The sequence below is a fragment of the Artibeus jamaicensis genome, unplaced genomic scaffold, assembly GCF_021234435.1.
Source record: "Artibeus jamaicensis isolate MK-2021 breed Jamaican fruit bat unplaced genomic scaffold, CSHL_Jam_final scaffold_916, whole genome shotgun sequence".
Classification (NCBI taxonomy): Eukaryota; Metazoa; Chordata; class Mammalia; order Chiroptera; family Phyllostomidae; genus Artibeus; species Artibeus jamaicensis.
The window spans coordinates 1,818,530-1,843,722 of record NW_026522059.1 but is presented as its reverse complement, the minus strand read 5'-3'; the positions used below and the strand labels follow the sequence as shown (position 1 = coordinate 1,843,722).

The following is a 25,193-nucleotide window of genomic DNA, read 5'->3' as shown; positions in this document are numbered from 1 at the left end:
CTTACCATTAACCTACCAGAAAGTCTAGAAATCAGACACACCAGGACGGTACCTCCATTCCATAACTTCCCAACTGTGAGCACAAAACAAGTTTCAGAGTCACGAGTTAACAAATTACAAATAACTTCCTCTCTCTGGAGCTCAGGTTTCCTCTCCTTAAAATGGGAAAGACACCGCGGAACAGTCACTGCTAGTGGCTGTGAGCACTGAGCACGGGACACCTGTCTCCGAGCATCTCTTCCACGGCTTCCCAGAATGACACCCTCTGCCCAAGAAAGCCAGGTCGGGGCATCAGCAGAGAGTCTGTAAGCGAAGCTGAGACCACGAGAACAAGCCATCGGCACAGGGCGCACACACTGAAGTCACAAGGAGCCTGAACCAGAGCTCGCCCCTCAGCACCGGAGCAATAACCTCGAACCTGTGGGACTTGGGTTACGCTAACGTGAAACAGGGAGAAGAGTGACCTGACCCCTGGGTTACTGTGGCAGCTCCACCGGTGCTCCGGGCACTGTTCAAAGCATGCGTTGTTATAGGCTGTGGCAGTACTGTCACCCTTATTATAATGCTGCCTACCTCGGAAAAAAATACATGAGAAGGATCTACACTTTTATAAAAGGAACTAAACAACTTATATCTCTTCCCTCACCTACTTGGCAAAATCAGTCCTTTGTTTGTTTCTACTGTGTGTCAAAGTAACCGCAGAGCAGGGGAAAGAAGAATCATACAGAACAAAAGACCAAGCGCCAAGCGCAGCAGGAGAACCGCACTCACAGTTGGGAATGGAGGCTGCAGCAACTTGTGGCAGACGCCGAAGGAAGATGGGGGGGACGCCAGTTTCTCTTTCCTCTTCCCCCTGCAGCTGAAGAGCCTGGCGGGAAAGACAGCGCGCACGTGAGAGGCCACCCTCCCTTGCTGCACTTTCATGGGCTGGGGGCTCGCCCAGCACGGCCCGTGTTGCTCCTGACTGTGCTCACCATGCGGGGGAAGGGGGAAGGCGATGGCAGTTCCTGCCTCCAAACCCATGTCCGAGTCAGGAAAACGCAGTGAGACGGCTGAGAACTGCTGGAGCACACCGACAGTCCCGAGTGAGCACAGCCTCGGACACACACCTCTCGCTCACCCTCCCCGCTGACGTCAGACCTCAGAGGCACTTCCACAACATTTTAAACAGCACAGGAATGAACTAAAAGGGAAAAAGAAAATTTTGGAAGGTGTGAAAAAAGCTTAGTTCTAACACTGAAGATCAAGAAGAAAACAAGGGGATGAAAAACAGGGGGAAACCTGGAGGAAACACAAACTCTAAAACGACTGGAAGCATCCTGAACGACTTCCCGGGTCAAGGAAGCAGGGGTCTGCGCCAGCCTGACCACAAGGACCGGGCTGCAGGGACTTGGCAGGGCCCTAGGGGGCGCCTGGGCGGCACCGTGCAGGCCTCGGCGGAGGTGGCAGCTGAGTGAGGCACAGCTAGAACTCAACACCGTCCCTCCACGGGACTCCCCCCACGTGGACAGAAGACTGAGGGTCATCCCCTGGAAGCAGCGGGTCTGGGCTGAAGGCACCCTGCCCAGCTGTGCGGCACAGAGGTGGGTTTAACCTCTGCACACACACTGTACAGAGAACCCTTCGGCTCCCCTCCCACCCCCACACTCAATTCCCAGAATTCTGTGGCCAGCAGTCTGCAGAGAAGAAACAGGAACAATATTCTCGGGGAATCTGATCACCCAAGAAGAAAAGCCTGAAGATACCAACACTGGGGTTCCCCAACAAATGGCCCACCCGGAATATCCTGATACAGAGTCAAAAGGCCCCACCAGAGTCCGAGTGGGGCAGGAAGAGGAGGGAGAGGAGGGAAGAAAGGAGTTGACACAGGAATTATACAAACTATCAGTGACCTAGAGGTACGAAGACACAGCATCAATAAAAAAATAGGAGGCTCATTTAAAAGAACAACAAAAGAGCTCTTGGAAATTAAAGACCCTGAAAACAGAAATTAAAAAACTAAAGAACTTCAAGTCAAATTGAAGGCATCTCCTGAAAACTGCATTAAAAAAAAAGAAGGAAGGCAAAAAGAGAACTGTATTGGAGGAAAAGTATGAGAAAATTACAGAAGCTGTCCAGGAGAGCCGCGTCTGGTTAACAGGACTTCCCAGAAGACAGAACGAGAAAAGAAAGGGGTGAAAACCTCCAACACAGTAAGTCCCAAAGTGCCCTCAGGACGGCAGCGCACAGGCCGGCAGAACGAAGTGACTGGCGAACCAGCCCGTGAACGCAAGCAGACCGCAGCACGCCCACCAGCATGGCAGTCCAAGTCTCGGACACGTTCAAAAACTTCTACAGGCCTCTACAGATGGGAAGGAAAATACATCAGATACAAAGAATAAAAAACCAGAACTTCTGAACTCAGAACCATGGAAACCAGATGGCGATGCAGTGAACCTTCGATGTCAGGGAGGGACTTGAGTGTCAACCTGGAACTCTATACCCAGCCAAACCGTCGACCACGTTTCCAGTCCTGCAGGTCTCAGATGCAGTGCCTGCTAGGCGGCCTGTCTCAGAAAGCCGCTGGACAAAGTCTCCACCGCGACGTGAGCACAAGCAAGACACAGGGAAGACACGGGTACAGGAAACCTGAGCACCACAGAGAAGAGACGAGGGAGGTTCTGGGATGGCGGCTGTGCACCGGGAGAGGGTGAGGCCTGGCCGGAGCGGCCCCCCAGAGGTGGGTGGTGAGGCTGTCCCCACCGCGCACAAAAGCACTGCACCCTCTTTTCACAGGGGTGAGCCTCCGGAGGACACGTTCTACCGAAACAAGTCCACCAAGAAAGACAAGATGAGATAGCAGAAACACCAAGCCCAGCTCTGGAGAAAAACCGAACAGTGAGAGCAAAGGAATGTCTGAGAACCACAGCTGAAAAGGCACGCAGAGAGACCAGCTTGGGAAAGGAGAGAGCAGCGACCTCCAGGAGCCTGTCTCACAGCAGCAACACCTGAAGGACAGGCGCATCTGCGTGACTGCGTTCACAGGGAACTTAACCGACAGGCTATCGAAAAGCACGAGGAAATAAGCAACAGGTACAAAAAGAACCAAGAAATGGAACTACCCGTCCCACTGCCCCGTGCGTGTTGACCCCAGGACTGGCCTGGCCGGCCGTGCTGTGACCGTCTCTCCGCGAGACCTGTGGGGAGGGCCACGTGTCGCCGCTCAACACCTGCTCTTCAGATCGCAGCGCTCTTCGTACGCCTGCTCCAACGCCTGCTACAGCGCCTGCTACAGCGCCTGCAGGAGAGCGAAGGCTTCCCTGCCACCCCTCACACTCCGGGGGCTGCTGTGCCTGCCTGGCCTCCTCCCAGGGAACCAGAAAACACTCCCAGGCCTTGCTTGCTCTTAAGGAATTTTGAGCTATTTTTTTCACTCCTGAGAAAGCAAATATTTATTACATATCCTTGCTGCCCCCAAAAGATAAAAGCGTGCCAATGGCCTACGGAACTTTAATAGTCCCGCTGCCGCCAGGGGACGTGGACCCGAAGACCTGAGGACGCCGTTCTGCTGGCGTGTGCGTTGTGCTGCATGAAGAGCACTCGCCTGGGCACTGAGAAACTTGGCTTCCAGGACTTGGACCTCACTGGCTGAGCGTGGTCCCACTCGCCAGCCCAGCTCCTCTTGCCACTGTCCCCGTGGGCACTAGCTCCAGCAAAGTTAAGCTGCCGGTTTACGGAACAACTTCTGCCGTCGCACCCCTGCACCTGCAGGGCGGAGCCCAAGCGCCGTGTCCCTCCTTCCAGGTTCCACGCCTCTCCCCTGCGTTCCCGCAGCACTCCTGCCCGCAGCACACCTAACGACAGAGGGGCTGGCGCGTGCCGTGCACGCTCCTGGGACGGGAACACATAGCAGCAGACAGCACCGACACGGCCCCGCTCCGAATGACTTGGGCAGTGCCACTTCCCGTCTGACACGTGCCACAGGGGTGTCAGCGCTAGCCGACCCACACAGCAGGCTTCCGGGGACAATGAGAGCCTCTTTTAGCTCTGCCACCTCAGGACCTGCCAGATAAATAATTTAGGCAAAATTAAATACAACTAAAGTGAAATGAATGCAATAGAACTAAAAGCTCCCGCTGGCTGCGGTCGGTAGGTAACACTTGCTGCTCAGAGGCCCTCTGACTTTTTTTGCCTCTTTTCTGTTGGAAATGTAAATCTGAAAATGTCACTCACTAAGATCTCGCCAGCCTCTTGCACCTGGCTTCCCCTTCCTGCTAAGTGCAAGGCCAAAGGTCCCAGACCCTCCCAGATCCGGCCCCATCGGCCACTGCGCCCCTCCACACACACTGTCAAACCCCTGCTGCCGGTCAGTAAACGTGCACTCGGTGCTGAACGAGGAGCGAGGACAAAGGGGTGGACGGACACACCGAGTCTGGGTGCCTCTCCTCGAGTCTCAGGGTGAGTTCGATCAAGCGGCACTCCCACCAGTCAGCACTGGGCCCGCCGCTTGCTGGCCGCTTCAGTGGCAGCCAGTAGACGCTGCCTTCGAGCCTACTGACCCCACGATTTATTCTGTCATTTTTAAGAATACGAATCTACATATTTTAACTATGGAATTAATCAAATTCAAGTACAAACATCTGAACTAGTTCAAATAAGGCAGAAAACTGGATATTTCCCAAAATGTATAATTAAAATGCTTAAAATACCTTGTTCCAAATGGATGGAGAGAAACTAAACTTGGCCCATCCTACAACGAAACGCGTCCCTGTCAGCTCCCTGGTGCTGTCTGCCAGGCGGGCTCTCAGCCCCTGGGTGGGGGTGGGCGTTCTTAGGGTGGCGGGTCCAAGGAGATGCCGGAGCCGCCCGAGCCCCTCCCCCTCCCTAACGGGCAAACCAGAGCCCCCACCCCCCCCACTGCGAGTCTGCACATCACTGGGGTGAACTGGTCCACGCATCTCCTCACCTGCCTGCAGTGTTCCCATCTCGATGCACAACGCAGCTTGGCCTGCTTCCTACCACCCACCTCCAAGTCCAAACGCCAACCCTGGGCGCACGGGCGCCTCACACTGGTGCGGCGTCTCGTGTGGCGTGGCACTCCCCTAAGGCCTCACGAGCACCAGCTCCTTTACTGGTTACGATTACAATTCCCATGTTCCATACGAGGAAACAGAACTCTAAAGAAACTCGGAAATGTCCCAAGGTCACAGCAGACAAGGGGCCATCAGGGCGCAGACGCCGGATCGTCAGCACTCTCGAAACCAGGACGCCTAACCGGGGAGCGTCGCCAACACCACGAGCACGCCGGGGCCTTCCGATGCCAGCACGCCAGAGGAACCCTCCCCAGCGTGGAGTAACACCCCACAGGGCAAACTGACTCATTACAAGACACCGGCTGGGATTCAGCAGGTCGACTGAGTCCCTGAGAAAGCAGCAGTCAGTTGGACACTGCTGGTAAGGCCCAAAGCCACCACTCCTTAAGCCCTGACACCCTAACAACTTGTTTGTGAGCACCTCCAACGCCCACACGCGTGGCCACTGCACATGGGCTCCCCTTCCCGCGAGCTGAGGCTGCAGCCTGCATTCTGCAAGAGCGCGGTCAGAAGTGACTTTCTGAAAAACCAAAGCTATATGAAGGCCGTAAATAGGATTATGAAAATCATCTGGACCAACGAAAGCTTCTTTATGTTTCAACATAATCTTCTAACCCTAAACATTCTAACCAGAGGCTGTGGAGCCGCTCCCGGACAGGGGAGCCGATCCTGGCCCTCACCCCCGCACAGGGTCTGCCACCCACCGGCATCAAACAGCTGACTGCATGAATATGTAAAGAGAAAAGAGGTAAAATTATTCAATTCTAAAAAGCCAGTATTACCAATAATAAATCTCCTGACCTGCTCTCCAGTTCTCAGACAACCCAATCACACCTCATCAGGGAATGATTAAAGTGAGCCCTTACCCTCCCACAGTTGAAATAACTACGTTGTCAGGAACTTACTTGCTGAAATCAAGTGACTCTTCCCTAAAAAGATTTTCGTTGCCCACATGACTAGCCACGCACTAAGAACCATACCACATTTATAGGAGAGTTAGAATAACCTCGACTTAACAGACGAATAAACAGACTCAGAGCGTAAGTAACCTAGTTGACACCACACAGGGCAAGGATCAGATCTGAGTGTCAGAGTCTGTTCTGTTCTGCACGACAAATAATGGCCCCAGAAAAGTCCACTCTGCAAAAATCTTCAAGACGTTAAAGAAACACTCTTCTAAAAGCATTTAACAGACGCAGTCGGCAGTCCAGACTGGGCAAGGCTTTGATCACATTCAAAACAGCTAGTGGCACCTGTGGCCCATCACAGGGCCATTCTGTGTCCCTGAGACGGATGCCGAAAGAAGGACCTAGGAAGCAAATTCAAGAATGAGAAGGAGCATCGCCCACAGGGACTGGGCGAGACAACTGATCCAGGGATACGAAGGCAGCGAGGCGCCTGTCACCTGTGCTGGGAAGCGCCCCACTGCAGGCGGGGTGGGGGGGTGGAGAGGAGGAACACCTTCCCTCCTCCAGCCCCTGCAGGACAGCCACCCTCCCCAGACACACGAACGCTCCGCAGGGGCCAGTGCAACCTGTGGTCTGGGACCCCTAAATGACACCTGTGAGCCCCACTCAGGCTCCAGAACCCCAAACACCATGACCCGCTGCTGACTGTACCGCGGCCCTGCGTGTGCCGACCCGAAGGCTCCCGGTGAGGCGCTGGGTTACAACTCACTAGCCACACGTCCCTACTCAACAGAGAAAGCACACGCACTGTCCGTGCCGGCACCTCCCACACTCAGCACCGACACCTGCCCGTCTCTCACCACCACGGAGCTGCGAAGACGAGCCTAACAGTGTAGCCCTGTATGTGGCTTTGTCTCATGTGCCACGCCATGACGGAAACATGTCATGCTGACGGAAGTCCCGGACACCTGGCTGGCTTCTATGCACCCAAACACATCCTGTTTGACTTTTGGAAGCTGGGGGAGGCTGGGGGGAAACGTGTTAACAGCTAGTTGGTAGGGTTCGACTTAGAAGACAGCTGCATGTGTCTGTGCTGGACCCGGCACTTCGGGACGTGTTCCTACGTTCACAGTAGGCTCCCTGTGATCTGCAACATCAGCCTTTCCTTACCGCTGCAAGCCTGCCACGCTCCAGGAGCCCGCCCTCTCACAACGAGGAGTGACCCCTCTGGAGGCTGAGCTCCTTTTGATAACCTGATGGTGGCCCCAGCATCTCCGCCCAGGGACACAGCTCACAGGTACACACTGGAACCGAGGAGAGAACGTTTCCTCCTCAAAGCAATCACTCAGTCACTGCCACCCACTTACAAGCAAAAGAACATCGTGAACCCACCACCGGAGCAGAAGCCTGGGAGCCACGCTGGACTTGCCCTGGACCAGCCCTCGGCGCTGCCCTTGCAGCCACCAGCGCGGAGCCTGGGTAGGAGCTCAGAAAAGGCTTCCCATCAAGCCCCGGCTGGGGTGGCTCAGTGGACTGAGCGCCGGACTGAGAACCAAAATGTCGCTGGTTCGACCCCCAGGCAGGACAAGGCCTAGGCTGCGGGCCAGAACCCCGGCAGGGGGAAAGTGAGAGGCAACCGAACATTGATATTTCTCTCCCTCTTTTCCCTCCCTTCCCTGCTTTCTAAAAAAAAAAAAAAAAAAAAAACCTAAAAATAAAGTTATTTAGAAGAGGCTTCACCCCCTCTCCTCAGCTGCACCCCTAACTAAGGCTTTCTTCATTTACTTGAATGACATAATTATACAACTGAAAGAACACAGGCCGTTGCCTCCAACCACCTGAACTTCGCCCGTCACTTGAGTCACTTGACTAGCAGGGTGACACTGAGCGCCACTTCCGCAAAGATGAAGGCTTGCCCCCCCTCTCCGTGCGTTACTCTAGCCCCGCCTTCATCGTCCAACCTGTCCTTTCAGTCTCGCTCCTCCCCCACCCGATGCCGCACCCTGCACTCCAAACTGGGCACACACGCTCAGAGGCACAGACGCCAGCCTCCCACCCCTCTGCGCTTCGGCACAGCTGTGTTCCTGCCTGGAAGGTGTGTCTGCCTCCCACCGCCGCTGGCCCTCGCCAGGTCCTTCCCCACTGCCAGAATCGGCAGATGTCGCCCCACCGGGCCCCCACCCGTTTCTGTATACTTCCTGGTTAAAGAATGAACCCCACCTTTCTAAAGGGCTTACAAACACCCTAAGTGACAGGTCCCATGTGGCCACAAAGCCTGCAGAGTTTATTGTCGGGAGATCCCTGAACCTGACCAGCCCTGGGGCCGCACCCCAGCCCCAGGTCCTCACATCACACTGTACACCCCGAAATGTTACCAGGCCGGGTGCCCTCGGCCAGTAACCATCACGAGACAGGCACTTAATAAATGCCGAACCAAGGTGCTGGCTGAACAGACCAGCAGCTCACGTGTGTATCTGCTCCACACGGTGACCACACACAGCGCCTCAAAGGCCGAGCCCACGCACAGGGACCCCACAGGGAGGACCCTGGGAACTACAGAACCTGACAACCTGTCAAAAGCAGCAGGACCACAGACAGGCCTTCTGCGAACTCGATGAGACGCCCGTTCTGTCGGGAAGACCTGCCCTGCCACGCGGGCCCCTCAGTCACTGACACCTGAGGCTTCAGGGGAGGGGCAGCATTTCATTTCTGACTTGCTATTTAATTTTTTAAATTTTCAACTTACTGTTGCTTTTTGTAAACAAACTAAACGAAAATGAAAAGGACACCCAAAACAAACACTAGGTGAAGTGGCCTCGTGTAACCACAAACTAAAAATTATCTTTCTCCCCTTTGTTTTACACATACACACACACATTTTTTAAAGGTTATTTTAAAGATTTTATTTATTTATTTTTAGAGAGAAGGGAAGGAGAAAGAGAGGGAGAGAAACATCAATGCCTGGTTGCCTCTCACGTAACCCTCACTGGGGATCTGGCCTGCAACCCAGGCATGCGCCCTGACTGGGAATCAAACCACAATCCTCTGGTTTGCAGGCCCATGCTCAATCCACTGAGCTACACCAGCCAGGGCTTCCTTTGTCTCTAATCAGTCCCCGAGAAAGTAAAATTGAACAGCTTAATTAGCAAAAGCCCAAAGGCCGCTGAGGGGTGGCAGCCTCGCCCTGGCGTGAGCCAAGAGCGGGCAGCTGAGCTCACAGTGGCCTGGGGCCACGCTCACCATTGTTCAGTCTGTGAGAAGCTGACCCCAGGTGGCAGCGCCTCATCTGGAGCCAGAGAGCAGCACATGCCTTTCCAGAGGCTGAGAGTCAAGGCCAGAAACCTGACCCAACCCCTGCGGCTCCGTGGGTCAGACGTCACTGGCAAAGTGAGAGGTCCCCAGGCAGATGCCCAGTCAGGGCACGGGCCCAGGTTGGGGGCATGTGAGAGGCAAACCAGTCCATGTTCCTCACCTTCTCTTTCTCCCTCCATTCCCCTCTCTCTACTAATAAATAAACTCTTTTTAAAGATAATAAAATACAATGTTAAAAATTCCATTAACTAAAAACTTAGGCTAATCTATTACTCAAATCTACCTGGCATAACCGAGGCATAAATCACACAGAGGCGGAATTTATGTGACTCAGAGCTCGGAAGGTTCTAAGTCAGACCAAGGTCTCAGCCAAGGTGAACCGTGGTACAAGTCTACTTAAGGTAACACTTCAAACAACTAGTTTCATACACAATGAATTTTGGGACTACAATCCAATTTTAGAAATGTCACAATGAGGTACATCAAAAAAATTCACTCATTTGGAATTTATCAAACATTTTAGAGGAATCCTTAATAGAAATTAGATAATGTACCTAAATATTAAACATAGTTATTAAATGGAACAATAAATGCCTTATGAACTAAATAAAAATACCTCACATCAAAATTTAGCCCTCTGGTAAAGAAAGCTTCCCTAAATGAGCCAAAATAATTCTAATCATAAAAGAAAATATTGATAAAGATAACATTAAAATTAAGAACTTTGGCTCCAATACACCAAAAGTACTTTTTACCAAAAGTAAAAAGACAAACCACCAGCTGGAAGAAGTGACAGAGGACTACTGTAATCCACACATAGAAAGAACAGCTACAAATCGGTAAGAAAAACATATAAAGCCCTGGCTGGTGTAGCTCCACGGATTGAGCACCAGCCTGCGAACCAAACAACCGTGGTTCAATTCCCAGTCAGGGCACATGCCTGGGTTGCAGGCCAGTTCCCAGCAGGGGATGCATGAGAGGCAACCATTTATTGGTATTTCTCTCCCTCTCTCCTTCCCTTCCCTTCCAAAGATAAATAAATAAAATCTTAAAAAAAAGAAAGAAAAGCATAAAAAGATCAAGAAAATTAGGCCAATGACTTCACAAGTTTGGAGATACGGCCACCAGACTAAAAGCTCAATGGCTTTAGTGATGAGGGAAATTCAATTTAAAGCCGCAGACAGACACTATTACACACTCGACAGCGTGGAAAACCAAAAGCAGCCAGACGAAGCAAACTACTGTGGGGCTGCGCGGCGGGAGCCAGTCTTCTCCTGTGAGTGGGGGCAGACCTGAACCAGCACTTCTAAAGCAATCTGGCAGCAGCCAGGTGCGTAGGACTGGCCAGCCCCAGCGCCCAGCCACTGGCGCTCCTGGGAGGACTGGCTGGACGTCTGCATGCTCAGGGCCAGCAAGAGCCGTGGACAGCAGCGTCTGCAACAGGGAAAGGCTGGAGACCACCCAAATGCCCACCAACTCTCGGCCCGATTACACGGCAGGGGAAATGAACGACACACACCCCTCGGCTGAAGCTCAGAATCAGCGGAGTGCAAAAAGAAGCCACGTGACAGGGAGTGACAGCCTTCGCATAAAGTTCAAAGACAGAAATAATGAACACAATATTCAGTCAACAGCCACTGTGTTAAGCGCTAGGGCTGTGGCACTGCTGCCCACAGAGGAAGAAAGCAAAAACGCGTACCACAAACAGTCTCAGACAACAGTATCAGATGGTGAAAAGGGCTTGGAAGAGGGGCAGCTAAGGGGGCTGGGGTGTGGGGACTCAGTGGGGAGCTCCAGGGGCCTGCGCAAGGGCCAGTGGGGGCAGGTGTGGTCCCTGGGGAGCCTGAGCCACAGATGCCCAGGGTGTACACCCTTCTCCTTTGGGCTGCAGGGCCCACGTGGCCTAGCCAGTCTGGCCCCATCACTTGTTTTTGTGCACCCATGAGCTAACAATGGTCTTCACATCGTATATGATTAAAGAAACAATTCAGCCCTGGCTGGTGTGGCTCAGTGGATTGAGCACGGGCCTGTGAAGCAAAGGATCACCAGTTCAATTCCCAGTCAGGGCACATGCCTGGGTTGCAGGCCAGGTCCCCAGTAGGGGACACATGAGAGGCAACCACACAATGATGTTTCTCTCTCACTCTTTCTCCTCCCCTTCCCTTCTCTCTAAAAATAAATAAATAATTATTTTTTAAAGAAAGAAACAATTCAAAGAATAATAACACTTCACTGCACGTGGAATTGTATCAAATTCGAGGGACCAGAAATAAAACTAAAACCCCCAGATAACTCCTTCCTGCCCACACCGTCCCTGGCTGCTTTTGCACAGCCAGGGCAGGACTGCGCAATGGTGACAGAGGCCACGTGTGGCCCATGACGCCTGAAGCAGGCACCAGCAGGCCCTCGCACAAGAACACCCGTGCGGCCCGGCCCGTCCTCCGCACTGCCGGCACGCACTGGCCCTCTACGAGTAGCTCTCGCACACCTTATTCCGTACCTCAAGGTCTCACAGAACCATTTCATGAAACAAGACTAACACATTGAGTGTATTTCTCCCACCAACGTTGCTCTGTTAAAGCTACCTGCTCCGCCTCCGCCCTAACGACCAAGTTGAAACAACAGACCCACCTGTCCTGGGGGCATGAGACCCCTCCAGCAGAGCACGCCTTCCGATGACGCTGACTCCAGCACAAGGCAGGCGGCAGGGGGAAGCTTGCTCTCTGCTCCAGGCTCCACGTTTGCCGAGAGACCTCACGGCCCTGCTCCCCACCCCAGTCACGAGGAGTTCCAGACACCTCACCACACCAGCGACCCTGCGCAGCTCGGCCTTGGCCAGGCCCCAGAGTGGAGCACCGGACTCCTTCTCCAGGTTCTTAAAGAAATGCCGGAGATCATCTCCCCACAGGCTAACAGGGGCCACAGTCAGTCCGATGTCAGCGTGTCCGCCAGCAAGTACCTTCCCATCTGAAATACCAACTGGCACCTCTGAATACAATGAACAATATTAACAAAACAGTAATTGTTGGAGGGGAGGGTATAAGGGGACTGAGTGGTAATAGGAAAAATACAATAAAGACTGAATCAGAAATGAGAGCTGTGGAAGGTGGTGAGGAGCACACAGGGGCTAGTTCACCACGACACTGCTCTGTGTGCCTGAAACCTACACAGTCTCACGATAAAATTGAAGATTCGTATTTTAACTTTAATCACAATTAGAGCGCAACACCCAAGCAGTAGAACCTGTCACACAGTTCCCATTTACGCATCCTTCAAAATCCTTGGCACAAAATCGTTTTCACGTCGTTTTACGGCTGGCAACTAGAAACAAGACGCTGATTTCAAGTCCGTGTGGAGACACGTGCGGGGTGCCCTGTGACCCCAACATAAGGGAGGACGCTGCCTTCAGCGCCAGGGAAGGTGCGGGCCTTCCCAGGAGGGGACCGGCTGTTCCACCTCCAAACCCTTGGAGCCCTCACCAGGCCCCAGCACAGACACCTGCTTCTTTCCCATTGATGAGAGACAGCGGCCTGTGTTCAGCTCCTTTCTAGGCACGAGGGACGCCGGTGAGCCCGCGCCTCCATTCTCTCTGTGCTGAGTAGGAACTTGGTGGCCTGCCGAAGATGCGAGGAGGACTGAGAACTCCGAAAGCGTCACACTTTGACGTCAGTGCTTGCTGTTAACGACTGCCACCTTCTGCGGAGCATTTTGCAAGACCAGGCCCCGGCAAACACCAGACTTTGCAGGCTACGGGCCATTTAGTGCTCCCATCAGTCCACAGTGCCACTTGGGTGAGGGCCGTGACAAGACACGGAGATCAGGGACGCTGGCAGGCAGCCCCACAGCACAGTGGGCCCCCCACAGTGCCCTCCGAACCACTGTGCCCGACTGGGCAAGACCAGCCAGCTCAGGGCCGTGTTTTGGAAAGCTGCGCCTGGCTACTCAAGGTGTGGACCACAGACCGCCGGCCCTGGCATCACCAGGCAGCCTGCTAGAAATGCAGGGCCGGGGGACCTACTCCAGACACAAGGGCTTTGAACGCAAAACTGAATGAGATTCCCCGGGTGATGTCCGCACATCGTGCTGAGGCCCTGACACGGCACACGCCCTCTGTTTTGAGGGAGAGTGGTGGGTTTGGACACGTGGGCTACTCCAGCAGCTCGACTGACTTCCATCTCTGCTGCTCGCTCTCCAACCACCAAACCAAGGTAGGCCAGTGCGGGTGGGCCACCCCCCCAGGACCAGGGTAAAAACACCCAGCCAGGTCTGCAGGCCTGACCTCTCCCCTCCACCCCCCTCAGTCCCTCTTCACTGCCACCTCTCTGGCAGACCCTAGGCAGCCACAGCCCCACTTATAGCCAGGGCGACCCTTCCTCCTAGAGTAACAGATGGCAGTCCCCATGCACGGAAGAGGCTGGACACGTGACCAGGGAGGCCAGGGCCCATCCACAGCGTGGCACGCTGGCCGACAGGGATGGTGGGGGCGGTGGCAGCATGCCTCTGGCCCTTACTGCGGACACACTCTCCGAAGCTTAGAGCTCAGTGAGGTGCCAAGAGGCCCCAGCGTGTCCCTAGAGAGAACACCACTCTCACCAACGAGCAGAGATGACTGAGTGAACAGGCAGAGCACCTTTTCTGTGCTCCTCTCATGACACTTTCTTCGATCTCGGTTTCCACCACCTCTCTGGCTATGAGACAGACTCTCACTTAGGTGCAGGAAACCACTCTCGGCCTCCCTCCCCTCCCCTTCCCTCCCCTCCCCTCCCCTCCCCTTCCATGAGCTGCTGCCTCCAGACCCCTGGAGGGGACACGCCTCCCAAGCCGGGCCATGCCCTGCAGCTCTGCGTCACACCCTGAGCCTCGCACTGCAGCCACAAGTCTTCACTAGGCTCAGACACCCCAGGGCAGGCCCTCAAACAGGGGCTTGAGCAGCGCTTTCAGTAAGTCCCGGGCAGGTCAGCAGGTATCGGCAAGCTGGCTGCCAGCCTCTGGTCAGCGCACCTGCTACACAGGCGAGGCGCCCCCGCCACCGCAGGCTGGGGGGCGGCTGTGTGAGCAGCCACACCAGTGAAGGGCTCATCGCCTGCTTTCAGCTGCAGGCTGATTTCGGGAGAGGGCCGACCTGCCGCAGGAAGGACCCCTGCGCTGGTGGTCCTCTGAGGCAGGAGAGCGTGCTGCGGCAAGGCCCCGGGGAGGCACCCAGTGCAGCCAGTGCTGCCCTGCAGGCCCACACATGACAATGCGTGTTCCGTCTCAGAGCAGAAGCCACTGGCCTCATGGGGGAACTGAGCACTCAACCTGAGGTCAGTGTGCCTGGGCCAGAGGACCTGCCATTGAACTTCATTTTTTTTTTTTTTAAGATTTATTTATTTATTTATCTTTAGAGGGGAAGGGAAGGAGAGAGGGAGAGAAACATCAATGTATGGTTGCCTTTCGTGTGTCCCCTGCTGGGAACTGGCCTGCAGGGAACTGGTCTGCAACCCAGGTATGTGCCCTGACTGGGAATCGAACTGCGATTGCCTGGTTCGCAGGCCCGCGCTCAATCCACTGAGCTACACCAGCCAGGGCTGAACTTCATTTTGACAGCCACAGGCGGCCAGTGACTACAACAGCAGATGGCAGGTCCACGGCTAGACACCAGACCTGCAGTGGAAGTGGAAAAAGCGTCCCTGGTTCCTTAACTGCAGGCTGTGCTTCAGCCTAGCCCGCCTTCCTGAAGCATCCTCCAGATACTTCAACTTCAAGGGTGATCGGAAACTGACAAGACAACAAGGAAACACTCAGAGAAAATTAAACTGAAACCAGAAACCCAAAGAGATAAGTAGGCCCAGAAACCACCTTTGCCCTGAAGCCCTGTGCCGATCCGGAGGCGTCCCGCCATCCTCCTCCCGACAGCAGAGGGCAGAGAGACAGACACCACAGGCCAGGTGGCCCGAAGTGTCTGCCTCGACCTCGGAAAGGGGCCCCGGGAGTCTGCGCAGTTCACAGGAGCCACGGGAGGCGACCGGCTCCCTCTGGGAGCACAGCAGTGCTGGGGGGTCCGGCGCCTCCAGTCTGGGCCTGGATCAGGGCAATCACGGGCTCGACAGAGCAAAAGCAAACGCTCTCTGAAGGCAGCTTCCTTCATTCTAGGTCTCAAAAGTTTTACAGGTAACTTGGATCCAAATGCCACACCATAGACAAAAATTACCTCAAAATTAATCCTCAACCTCAATGTAAAATCCAAAACTACAAAACTTCCAGAGGGGGAACAAAATGAGAAAAATCTCTGTGACCTAAAATCAGGCAAAGATTTCTTATGTGACTGCAAAACCACAATCCACAGAACAAACTGATAAATGAGGCACCATCAAAATGTGTCACTCTGCCCTCGGATGCCGTTAAGAGAATGAAAAAACATGGAAGCCACGGCACGGGACAAAAGCCCAGCTCGTCTCTGATAAAGGACTTGTACCAGAATGCACCAAGAACCCACCAGCTTAAAAAAAGGTTTAATGGGCAAAATATCTGGACACCAAAGATATAGGGATGACAAATAAGCATATGAAAAGATACTCAACATTATTAGGTACTTGGGAAATGTAAATTAAAGTCACAATAAAGTAGCATGAGTCACCTAGTACAAAGGCTAAACCGTAAAGGCCAGGCCTTCCAAGTGCCGCCCCAGGGGAACACCTGCCCTGCTGGGGGGAGGCGGAGCAGCACAGCCCCTCCAGGACAGTCTGGCGCTGTCTTCAGAAGCTGCACCTATACCTGCCACGTGACCCTGGGCCCCCCATGCCCACGAAGACACACACAAAAGCATCCCTAGACTTTATCTGCAGACCCCGAAGCCAGGAACATTCTCCCACAGTGCTCTACACAGTCAGTGTCGGCCCACACATACCCGAAGAATTTCTGAGCAAGCGGACAAGTGATTCTCACATACGTATTGATGCTCAAAGGTCAAGGGCAGCCAAGGCACACTCCAGGGGAGAGCCGGGCAGGAGGAGGAGGGCAGCAGCGCTCCAAGACCCAGTGTAAAGCTACGTAACTCAGGCAGCTTAGCGCCTGAGAGGCGGAAGGGAGTCCACAGCCAGATGCGCAGGCGTGAGGGCCTCTCACTCACGACACAGGCGGTGCTGCGGGAACGTGCTCTTCCCAGGAAATGCTGTTGGGACAGCCGGCTCGCCACGTGTCAATGAAAAGGGGTCCTTCTTCACGCCACATACTCAAACCGAGTCATAGTCACGCGGTTAAAGGAGAAAGGCAAAACTACGAAGCATTTAGAAAATAGCAAAGGAGCCCTGACTGGTGTAGCTCAGTGGATTGAGTGCGGGACTGCGAACCAGAGTATCACGGTTCGATTCCCAGTCAGGGCGCATGCCTGGGTTGCAGGCCAGTTCCCAGCGGGGGACATGCAGGAGGCAGCCATGCATTGATGTTTCTCTCCCTCTCTCCTTCTCTTCCCCTCTGAAGATAAATAAATAAAATCTTTTTTAAAAAAAAGAAAGAAAGAAAATAGCAAAGGAATTCATTCGTGACCTCAGGGCAGGGAAAGACATGAGAAGTTCCAACTATAAAGGAAAAGACTAATAAACTACATTAAACCTAAGAAGTTCTGCCCTGGCTGGTGCGGCTCAGTGGATTGAGCCCTGGCCTTCGAACCAAAGGGTCGCTGGTTCGATCCCCAGTCTAAGGCACATGCCTGGGTTGTGGGCCAGGTCACCAGTAGGGGATGTGCAAGAGGCAACCATCACATGGATGTTTCTTTCTATTTCCCCCTCCCCCTCTCTCTAAAAAGTAAATAAATAAAATCATAAAAAAAGTAAACTTAAGAACCTCCATTCATCATCAACAACGAGAACTCACCAGCAGGCTGGTGAGGCTGTGCACGACCAAGCAGGAGAGACGGTGGCCACGCACACAGCCCCCGGGGCCGGGGAACACACACAGGCCTGCCATGGGTGCCTGGACAGGAGCACGCGGGCACCTGGTGCCATCGTGAGGGGCCTGAAGGCCAGTGAACAGAAGAACGGTGTGCAGCCTCACTCTAACCAGGAAAGGGCTGTTTAAAACCACAAAGCAGCAACACCAGAGAAACCACCAGAAGGGGTGGGGAGGTCAGGCACCGGAGGTCGGGGACAGGGCTGCAGACACGGGCGGGGAGGGCTGTCCGTGGTGGGACGACCAGGAGGACCATGGCCTGGCCTCTCCTGAGCAGCTGCTCCGGGAGCACACCTCGGAAGCACAGCTCATGGGGGTCGCAGCCTGCAGCTCCCCCAGCTCCCCCAGCTCACCGCTCTGCGTCTGCCTTCACAGAGCTGTCCAGGTGACCGACAGCTCAATCACGAGAAAACACAAGTTTCGAGATCACACTTGACTCCGCCTGCTGCCCCAGTTCCTCTCTAGCTCCGTAACAACTCTCCCATAAGACCCCTTCCCACCAAGCCCAGTGACCCCGCTTCAGGTCCTCAGCAGCAGGAGAGACTGACTGCTCCCGCCCCACTCGAGTGATATGGGGAAGCCAGGGGCCCCGCGAGCTCGAAAAGGGCAGTAGAAAACCCTGTCCCTGGACAGGTGCACCTCGTCCTGAGTACGACACAACAGGTAGGAGACACACCGCCAATCGGCGAGGTGCCCCGTGAGACTTTTATCTGCTTTTCTCTTAGGAAAACAGAGAGAGGACAAAAGGCAAAACATATCCAGGTTAGACAGGACTTCGACGCTAGAAGGAGAATCGGTGCCCACCACCCCGCCCTTAGTCAGCCCAGACCTGGCCACCACCCCGCCTCCCGCACCCGCTCCTCTGCCGCCTGCCGAACACCGCAAACCCAGGTGCCGCGCCGCCTGCCGCTGCAGCGTGTAACTGTTTGTTAGAACTGCTCATTGGACATCGGGATTCAGAAGAACTAAGGGGCCTCAGCATAAAACATTCAAAACCACTCCACGGAAGCAGTTGGCAGGGTCTTCCCCAAACTCTGAAAAGGCTGTGGCACAGCTGTGTCCCTGCCGAGAATCCTGAAGTGAAGGTATCTCACCAGCAAACCTAAGTGACCAGAAGAGACGGAGAGCAGCCCTCTGCCCGCCAACGCCCCCCAGGGTCTGACTGGGGTCTGAGGTGGGGCCTGAGCAGTTCAGTTCTGGGGCAGTGACACTGCTGTCCTGTGACGACACTTTGCAACCACAGCAAACAACCTGGGACGTACTGACCACGTGTGCGTGTGTGCTCACACACCACAAAGCCAGCATAAGAGGGAACTGCTGAGCATGAGCAAACCGCCTTTACCCACGTGCCGACCCCCCTCCCTGGAGTGAAGGTAAGTGACCCATCCCTCCCAGAGGGTTTGTCTGAACGACGGCATGACGGTGAAAGCCTTGCCCAGCAGGTCACGCAGGCACACAGTGTGGCGGGCACCACGGCAGCAGAAAGACGGGCTTTTACGGGCAGTTTAGGGCTGCGGTGAACCTGCGCAGAGCGCCCAACACGTCCAGCCGACCGGTGAAGACCCACGAGGGTGCCCGTGACAAACCCCGCTCACCCAGTGTCTCCTAAAGCCACTTCCTGCCCTTGGAACTTCGGAGGAGTCCTAAATGAACACGAGAGCAGTTCCTACAAGATCCATTTCTGGGGAAAAAAGAACATTTCCGAGTTGTCAAGGGGCAGAGAGGTGTTGTTTCCTGGCCCGGTGACCTGAGGTAAAGCCAGCAGGGGCGACAGACAGTCCTGGTCCCCCCAGTGCCAGGTCCCGCGTGGGCTCCAGATGAGGCCCCCACCAAGGCAGCCCGAGTGGCCAGCAGCTGCGCGGCAGGGACAACTCTCAGGTATTCGAAGGGTGCCATGCTCCTCCGTCAGTGCGTGGTCGCAGCGTCACACGCGGGCGTACAACAGTACGCGCAGCTAAGTTCCTGCCCTCGTGATGCTTCCACTCTCAGGACAAGACACACAACCCACTCAAAACGTGTAATGCATGAAACCATTCGAGCCTCCCCCACCCAGCGAAGACAGAGGCACAGCGCTCTCCGGTCACACGTGGACGCGGAGAACGCAAAGAGGTCGCCAAACCCAAACCACCGACTGCGGGCTTTTCAGACAGAAGGTGGGGGCAGGGCCGGGCAGCTGGGCACAGCGGCCACCAATGGGACCTTCAGGTTCTCCGAAGTCTTGGTGTCGGTCCCCCAGCCCCAAATGAAAAAACAGAGTGTGCCAGCCGGAAAAAGCAGGACAAAAAAACTCTAAAGTGATGACAGTGAGCAGAGTCATTTCAGAAACTTTTAGAGCAGCAGTGTGCTACAGACGATACACACTGGGCACGCCACGGGGGCTCACCAGACCTGTGAGACACGCACACTCCGCTCTCCCTGCTCCCCACAAAACCGCACTCACACACAACACTGAGCCTGAAAACTCACCAGTGCCAAGACTGGGAATGCAGAGGTCACTAAAAGTACGTCCTCTGACAAACAAGAAGCATCTTATTAGTGTGCTAATCGTTTTCGTTTAACTAGTTCTAAATTAACATAATTAAAGAATTCTGGTATTTCATTAAAGTGTTTGCTTACACCATGTTGGCCAGATTGGAACTTCAAGTTCTGAAAATATCAGATTCGAATACAAAATACAGTGACTTCGACTTCCCCAGACACAGTAACCAGTCTCACACACCACCTACCCCTACTCGGGAGACCCGGGTAGAGTGGTCAGGACGGCCCCTTCCCCAGTGAGGAGCTGGCCCCGGTAGGTCCCTCAGGCCTGGCCAACCAGGACCCGCCACTGGGGCTCTGAGCTACCCCAACTCCACACCGGCCGGCCAGCCGTGCTTCGGCCACAAGCGAGGACGGAGAAGCACTGAAGCTCTCTGGTTCTGGCAGGAGCGCCGGGGGCGTGGGAGCAGCAGCCCAGGCCCAGCCCCAGGGCCGCTCCCGAGTTAACTCCCCTGTGAAAGGTCCTGGCAACTGCCACCAACACGCACAGCCACACAGACACCCCAATGCACAACTTCAGTCGTTTTTCTTGTCTTGAAGTTGGTAAGTAAACGGCAATGTACATAAAATTTAGAAAGGATTATTTTAATTAAACACAAAGTATGTTTAGAAATAACTTCGCATCCTTAAAACAGGTAAACTTGTCGTGACTCTGCCAGCATGTCTGTCTCAAGGCTCCAACCATTAACGAGTGGCCCGGCCCTTCTGGCCTCAGCTCAGCGCTGGGCTCCATCCTGAGGACCAGAAGGTGGCAGGGCCCAGGCCAGGATTGCAAGCCGGGTCCCCAGCTGGGGGCTTTCAAGAAGCAACTGATCAATGTTCTCTCCCACCCTCTCTCCCTCCCTCGCCCCACTCTAAAAATAAATAAATAAAATATTTTTAAAAAATGGTGGGAATGGTGCCACTTGGGCAAAAACATCTATCTCTTATTTCTGTCTATAAACCATGTCATTAGTGCTTATGCAAATGAGACTATAATTGACAGCATTTGCTAAAAACTCCACTTAAACTGAACAGTGATTTATATATACTTATCTAAATTTATTTTCGTCATAGAGCCTAGTAAGAAAAAGCAATACAATTGTTATAGATAGGAACAGAGGGTTCCCCTGCTGCTTTATAATCAGAAACAAATGCTGGTGGAGAGGGAGAGAGCAACGAAGGGCTCCGACTACCTGCTGCTGAACAGAGACTGAGAAACCCCTCTCACCTCGGCACCAGGTGCAGAGCGGGGCACAGGTGTGCCCAGAGCTCGCTGGAAGGCCCCCCCCCCGCCCCCCCCCCTCCCTGCTGGGGCACCTCCTGAGCATGGACCAGCAGCCTGGCATTTGAGTGCTCATTTGCATTCAGAAACTTCCTGAACCTTATTACCATTGATTCAAATGGTAATAAAAGGTCATTTATTTTGCCCAAACTTTTTAAATTCACATGTCACGGAATTTATATAGGCATCAGTAAAAAGTCTTGAAGACTTTCACGGAATTGTTTGCTAATTATTCAGGGAATTTTTGAGGGGAAACAGGAATGAGAATGTGCTCTTCAATGAGCTTAAAGATAAAGAACTAGAGAAACTAAACTTCTGATTGTTCAGCAAAAAAACCTCATTTCACAAATAAGATAGCAATAACAACTTTTAATGCCCCTGAAATCTTTAACTGAATTTCTGGAGTGACCTGGTCGACAGGATCCTGTAGGTTTCACATATCCATTTCTGTGACACATGAGCTGTCCCCACCATCCGAAGTCAAATCCTCCTCCATCACCATATACTGGGCCTTGCCACTGAAATTTAAAATGAAGCTTATTCTACCTGAATGCCTTAACTGAAAATGTTTAATTCAAAAGTTAAAGGTTTACACATTGTTTTAACACTTTGAATGGACTCTTTTGTTGCCCTCAGACAGTTTTTAATTATTGTCTCAAAATCAAGTCTGAAACAGGCGTAAGTCACATCTCCTCTAGGACCCCCTTATCTGCCCAAATGCGACCGTCCAGTTTCGGAGTCGGGTCTTACCACCTTGGACCTCTCTCTGACGCACTGTCTACCCACTCGTCGCCCGCGCTGAAGCCTGAGTGAGGGCAGCCTCCTTTAAAAGGGGACGTGGGCTTCACGCAGGCTTTTCCAGCGCTCGCCGTTACACTGGGTACTTGAAAACGACTAGAAATTCCTAAGAGAATTCATCACACTTGGTCTTGGCCTGTCTGCAGCATTGAGAACACAGAAGTGTTCAGAAGAGAGGAACAAGGGGCTCAGCTGCACCTGCCCGAAAGGAGAGCCACAAACATACCACGAAGTGCTGCTCATAAAGATACCGAAACACAAACTTCCCGTACAAGTTTTTAAACACAATGGGGCTTAAAACTGAATTCAGGGGCACAATGGGACGGAGATGTTATCTGGGTCACACCTCAACAAGAGTGAGCTGAAGGCCAATTTACGTCTCTCCAGTCGCTCCATCCACTCTCCTCCCCGGTTTTCAAAGGCGGGACTGCCCAGGGTGCAACTGTGTCCTTTGCAAAAGGGGACCCTTTTCACAGCTCGTACGGGTGAGGCTCCATCCGTCATTCCAAACAGCAGTGGCCCGTCTCTTCTTCCATCCCTGAATATATCTACCCTCTGAGTGAAACTCCCAACGACGGCCGTCTGAAATGCAGACCCCCAAACTCTCACGCGGCCTCCGGTTCCCACAGTCGCTACAATATTACGATTATCTTAGTCGCACGGCCCAAAGCCCAGCTGCGGGCTAACGATGCAAGAATGGGACACTGTTGAGATGGCTCAAAAAAAAGTACGCTTAGTGCATTAAGCGGCAAGATCCTGCAATCCAATAAAACCGAGTAACACCCCCCTCCTGCTGATGAAACAGAGGGGCCAGGGCAGGAACCGAGAGAGGAACAGCGAGTGATCCGTGGAATCCCCCCAAGGCGGCGCGCGGGGGGCTGGGGCCGAGGCGGAGGCCGCTTGGAGGCACAATGGCTCGGATGGGGGCTCGGAGCCATCGCCCCGGGAACCGCTGGGCCACGGAAAACTGGAGCCAGCAGCCGGTAGGGCGCCCACCGCGGGCCCGGGGTCGAGGCTCGCCGGCCCGCAGCACTCGGTCCCACCCCTCCCTGCCCGCAGGCCGGTGGCCTCCGCTCCCGGTGCCCCGCGTCCCCGCGGATATCCCTCTTCCTCCTCCTCCTCTCCCCTTTTGTTTTTGAGGCGTTTGGCCGGCTCCGGCGGAGGCCGGCCCTTCTCCCATGTCCCCCGGCCTCCCCGCGCCCCTGGCTTCCAAGCGTCCCCGGCTCCCCACAGCCCCGGCCTCCCTGAGCCCCCGGCCTCCCCACGTCCCTCGGCCTCCACATACCCTCGGCCTCCCCCGAGCCCTCTGCGTCCCCGAACCCCCGACTTCCAAATGCCCCCCGGCCTTCCCACGTCCTCGGCCTCCCCGAGCCCCTAGCCGCCCTATATCCCCGGCCTCCCCTTGTCCCCCGGCCTCCCCACGTCCCCCGGCCTCCGCGAACCGCGGCCGGCGCGCGGGCGACGCGGGGGGAACCGGTCTGGTCCCCTCCGTCTCGGCGACTGGCCCGTCCTGCCCCGCTCGGCCCTCCGCCCTCAGGCCGCGGCCCTGCCAGCCTCTAGCTCCCGAACTCCGCCGCCCGCCCGCGCCCCGGGCCCGCACTCACTCGGACCGCGCCTGGCGCGGGCTGGCGGACACAGACGAGGACTGGGCGGCGCCGCGGACGGACGGGCCGCGCTCCCTCCCACGCCTCACGCCGCGGGCGCACAGCGGTCCCGGCCGGCGGCAGCGGCGGCGGCGGCGGGCTCGCGCCCTCGGAGTCGTGCTGCGCGTGCGCGGCGGCCGGCTGAGGCGCGCGCCCCCTGCCGTTGCGCGCCCCCGCCGCGTCCCCGTCCCAAGCTTCCGCCTCCCGGAGGACCGAGTCTGCGCTCCACGGTCCGCGCATGCCCAGAACGCCTCCGGGCGCTGCTCCTGGGATCGCTCTGGGGGCGCTGGTCAGAGGTTTCTGGACGGCCCGAGGCGGTGCTACCCGCGTGGGGAGCCCTGGCAGGGGAAGGAGGACGCGCCCGGCCGCGCGGTCTTTGGGGGGGCCGGGGCGTGCCACAGTGGGCCGGCGGGTGGGACACTTCGGAGAAGTCCTCCCACCCTTTCCCTGTCCCGAAACTTCAGACGCGGCCCCTGGGACGCCCTGGTGGCCGGCCCAACAGTCCTGCCCCAGTGTCGGAACCACGGCTGTGGGACGCCGCTGTGGGCCCGGGCCTGGTCCAGGACTTCTCCAGGCTTCACGCCCAACCTAAGGAGTTAGGTGTCCTGGGCCGCTTTGCAGATGGGGAAACTGAGGCTCGGGGACTGGTTTTAGTGGCATCATAGCTAATGCTGGGTTCGACTAAGATTCGATCCTAGAAGATGGTCTGGAAGGAGCTTTGAGTATAGACTGCAGGTGGACAGATTATGACACCGAGCTGGGGCCATAACCCCAAGACTGCACCGGTGCTCTGGGAGTCTTGTGTCTGAGTAAGGATGGGAGGGTCCGCGGAACCTGGAGGTCACCAGGCAGAGGGGTGTGAGTAAGAGCCAGTTTTGGAGAGGAGCTAATGGGTTACCACGACCCGACTTCGCTGGCTGGGCGGCAGGGCAGATGACAGGGGTCTGGTAGTCTGGCGCTAGGCTGCAGGAACCTTCAGAAGGGTTTGTGCAGAAAGTGATGATGGTTGATTTGTGTTCTTAAAAAAAAAAAATCACTGGCAACCTTGTGGTAGGAAGTGAAACCAGAGCAGAGCAACTTTCGCTTTTATGGTGTCACTTTAATCCTCCCCACAAACCAGGAAGCCAGATAGGCTCACCCTCCTTTTGAAAGGTGAGCTCCCTGAAGCTCCCAGAGTCGACTAGCGCCCCTCTTTCAGAAGCAGCCCTTTGGTTCTCATTATAACAGACAGGATCAGGTAAAAAGAAATGCTTTTGTTTATCAAGAATTTTTCTATAGTTAGTGTTTTCTTTATATTGTTTTTTCATGACATATCTTATGGTTGGGTTTTTTTAAAACTACATTTAAGATGAGGTGTCACCTCATTGGATGTCAGCTGACCACTCTGCACAGACAGGGACCACCATCCTCTCACACACACTCCCCCCACCCTCACTCTGCTCCGTGGATCTCCAAAGCACCATTGCTCACAGCCTCCCAATAGGTGCTTGTGGATTTCCTGGTTGTCTGCTCCTGCCACCAGAATTACAAGATTCACGGGCGCAGCAACTTTGTTTTGTCCCCTTGTGGGTCCCTGGCATGTAATGGAATGCTTGTCGAATGACTAAATGAAGCTTTGGGTGATTCGAAGTGAGAAAGTATTGGAAACAGTACGAGAACAGGGTGGGGTGGGGAGGGCAGCAAAGGGACAAAGGGACTGTAGTGAAGGGGATCTTGGGGGGAGGGGGCTGGC

At 54.8% G+C, this 25,193-nt stretch overlaps 1 protein-coding gene across 3 annotated transcripts in view; it reads right to left on the bottom strand.

Annotated features, from left to right (window-relative positions):
* Positions 1–23,583, bottom strand: part of PTK2 (protein tyrosine kinase 2) — a 148,552-nt gene extending 124,969 nt beyond the window's left edge. The window contains exons 1-2 of one of the 3 annotated variants that reach the window (XM_053661086.1): positions 23,423–23,583; positions 772–868 (exon numbers count right to left, since the gene is read on the bottom strand). The gene's annotated coding sequence lies outside the window, so the exon portion shown is untranslated. Of the gene's footprint in view, positions 1–771; positions 869–974; positions 1,159–23,422 lie in introns of those variants that run through there. The other 2 variants (XM_053661085.1, XM_037166682.2) reach the window with 2 other exon arrangements.
* Between the last annotated feature and the right edge of the window lie 1,610 nt (positions 23,584–25,193).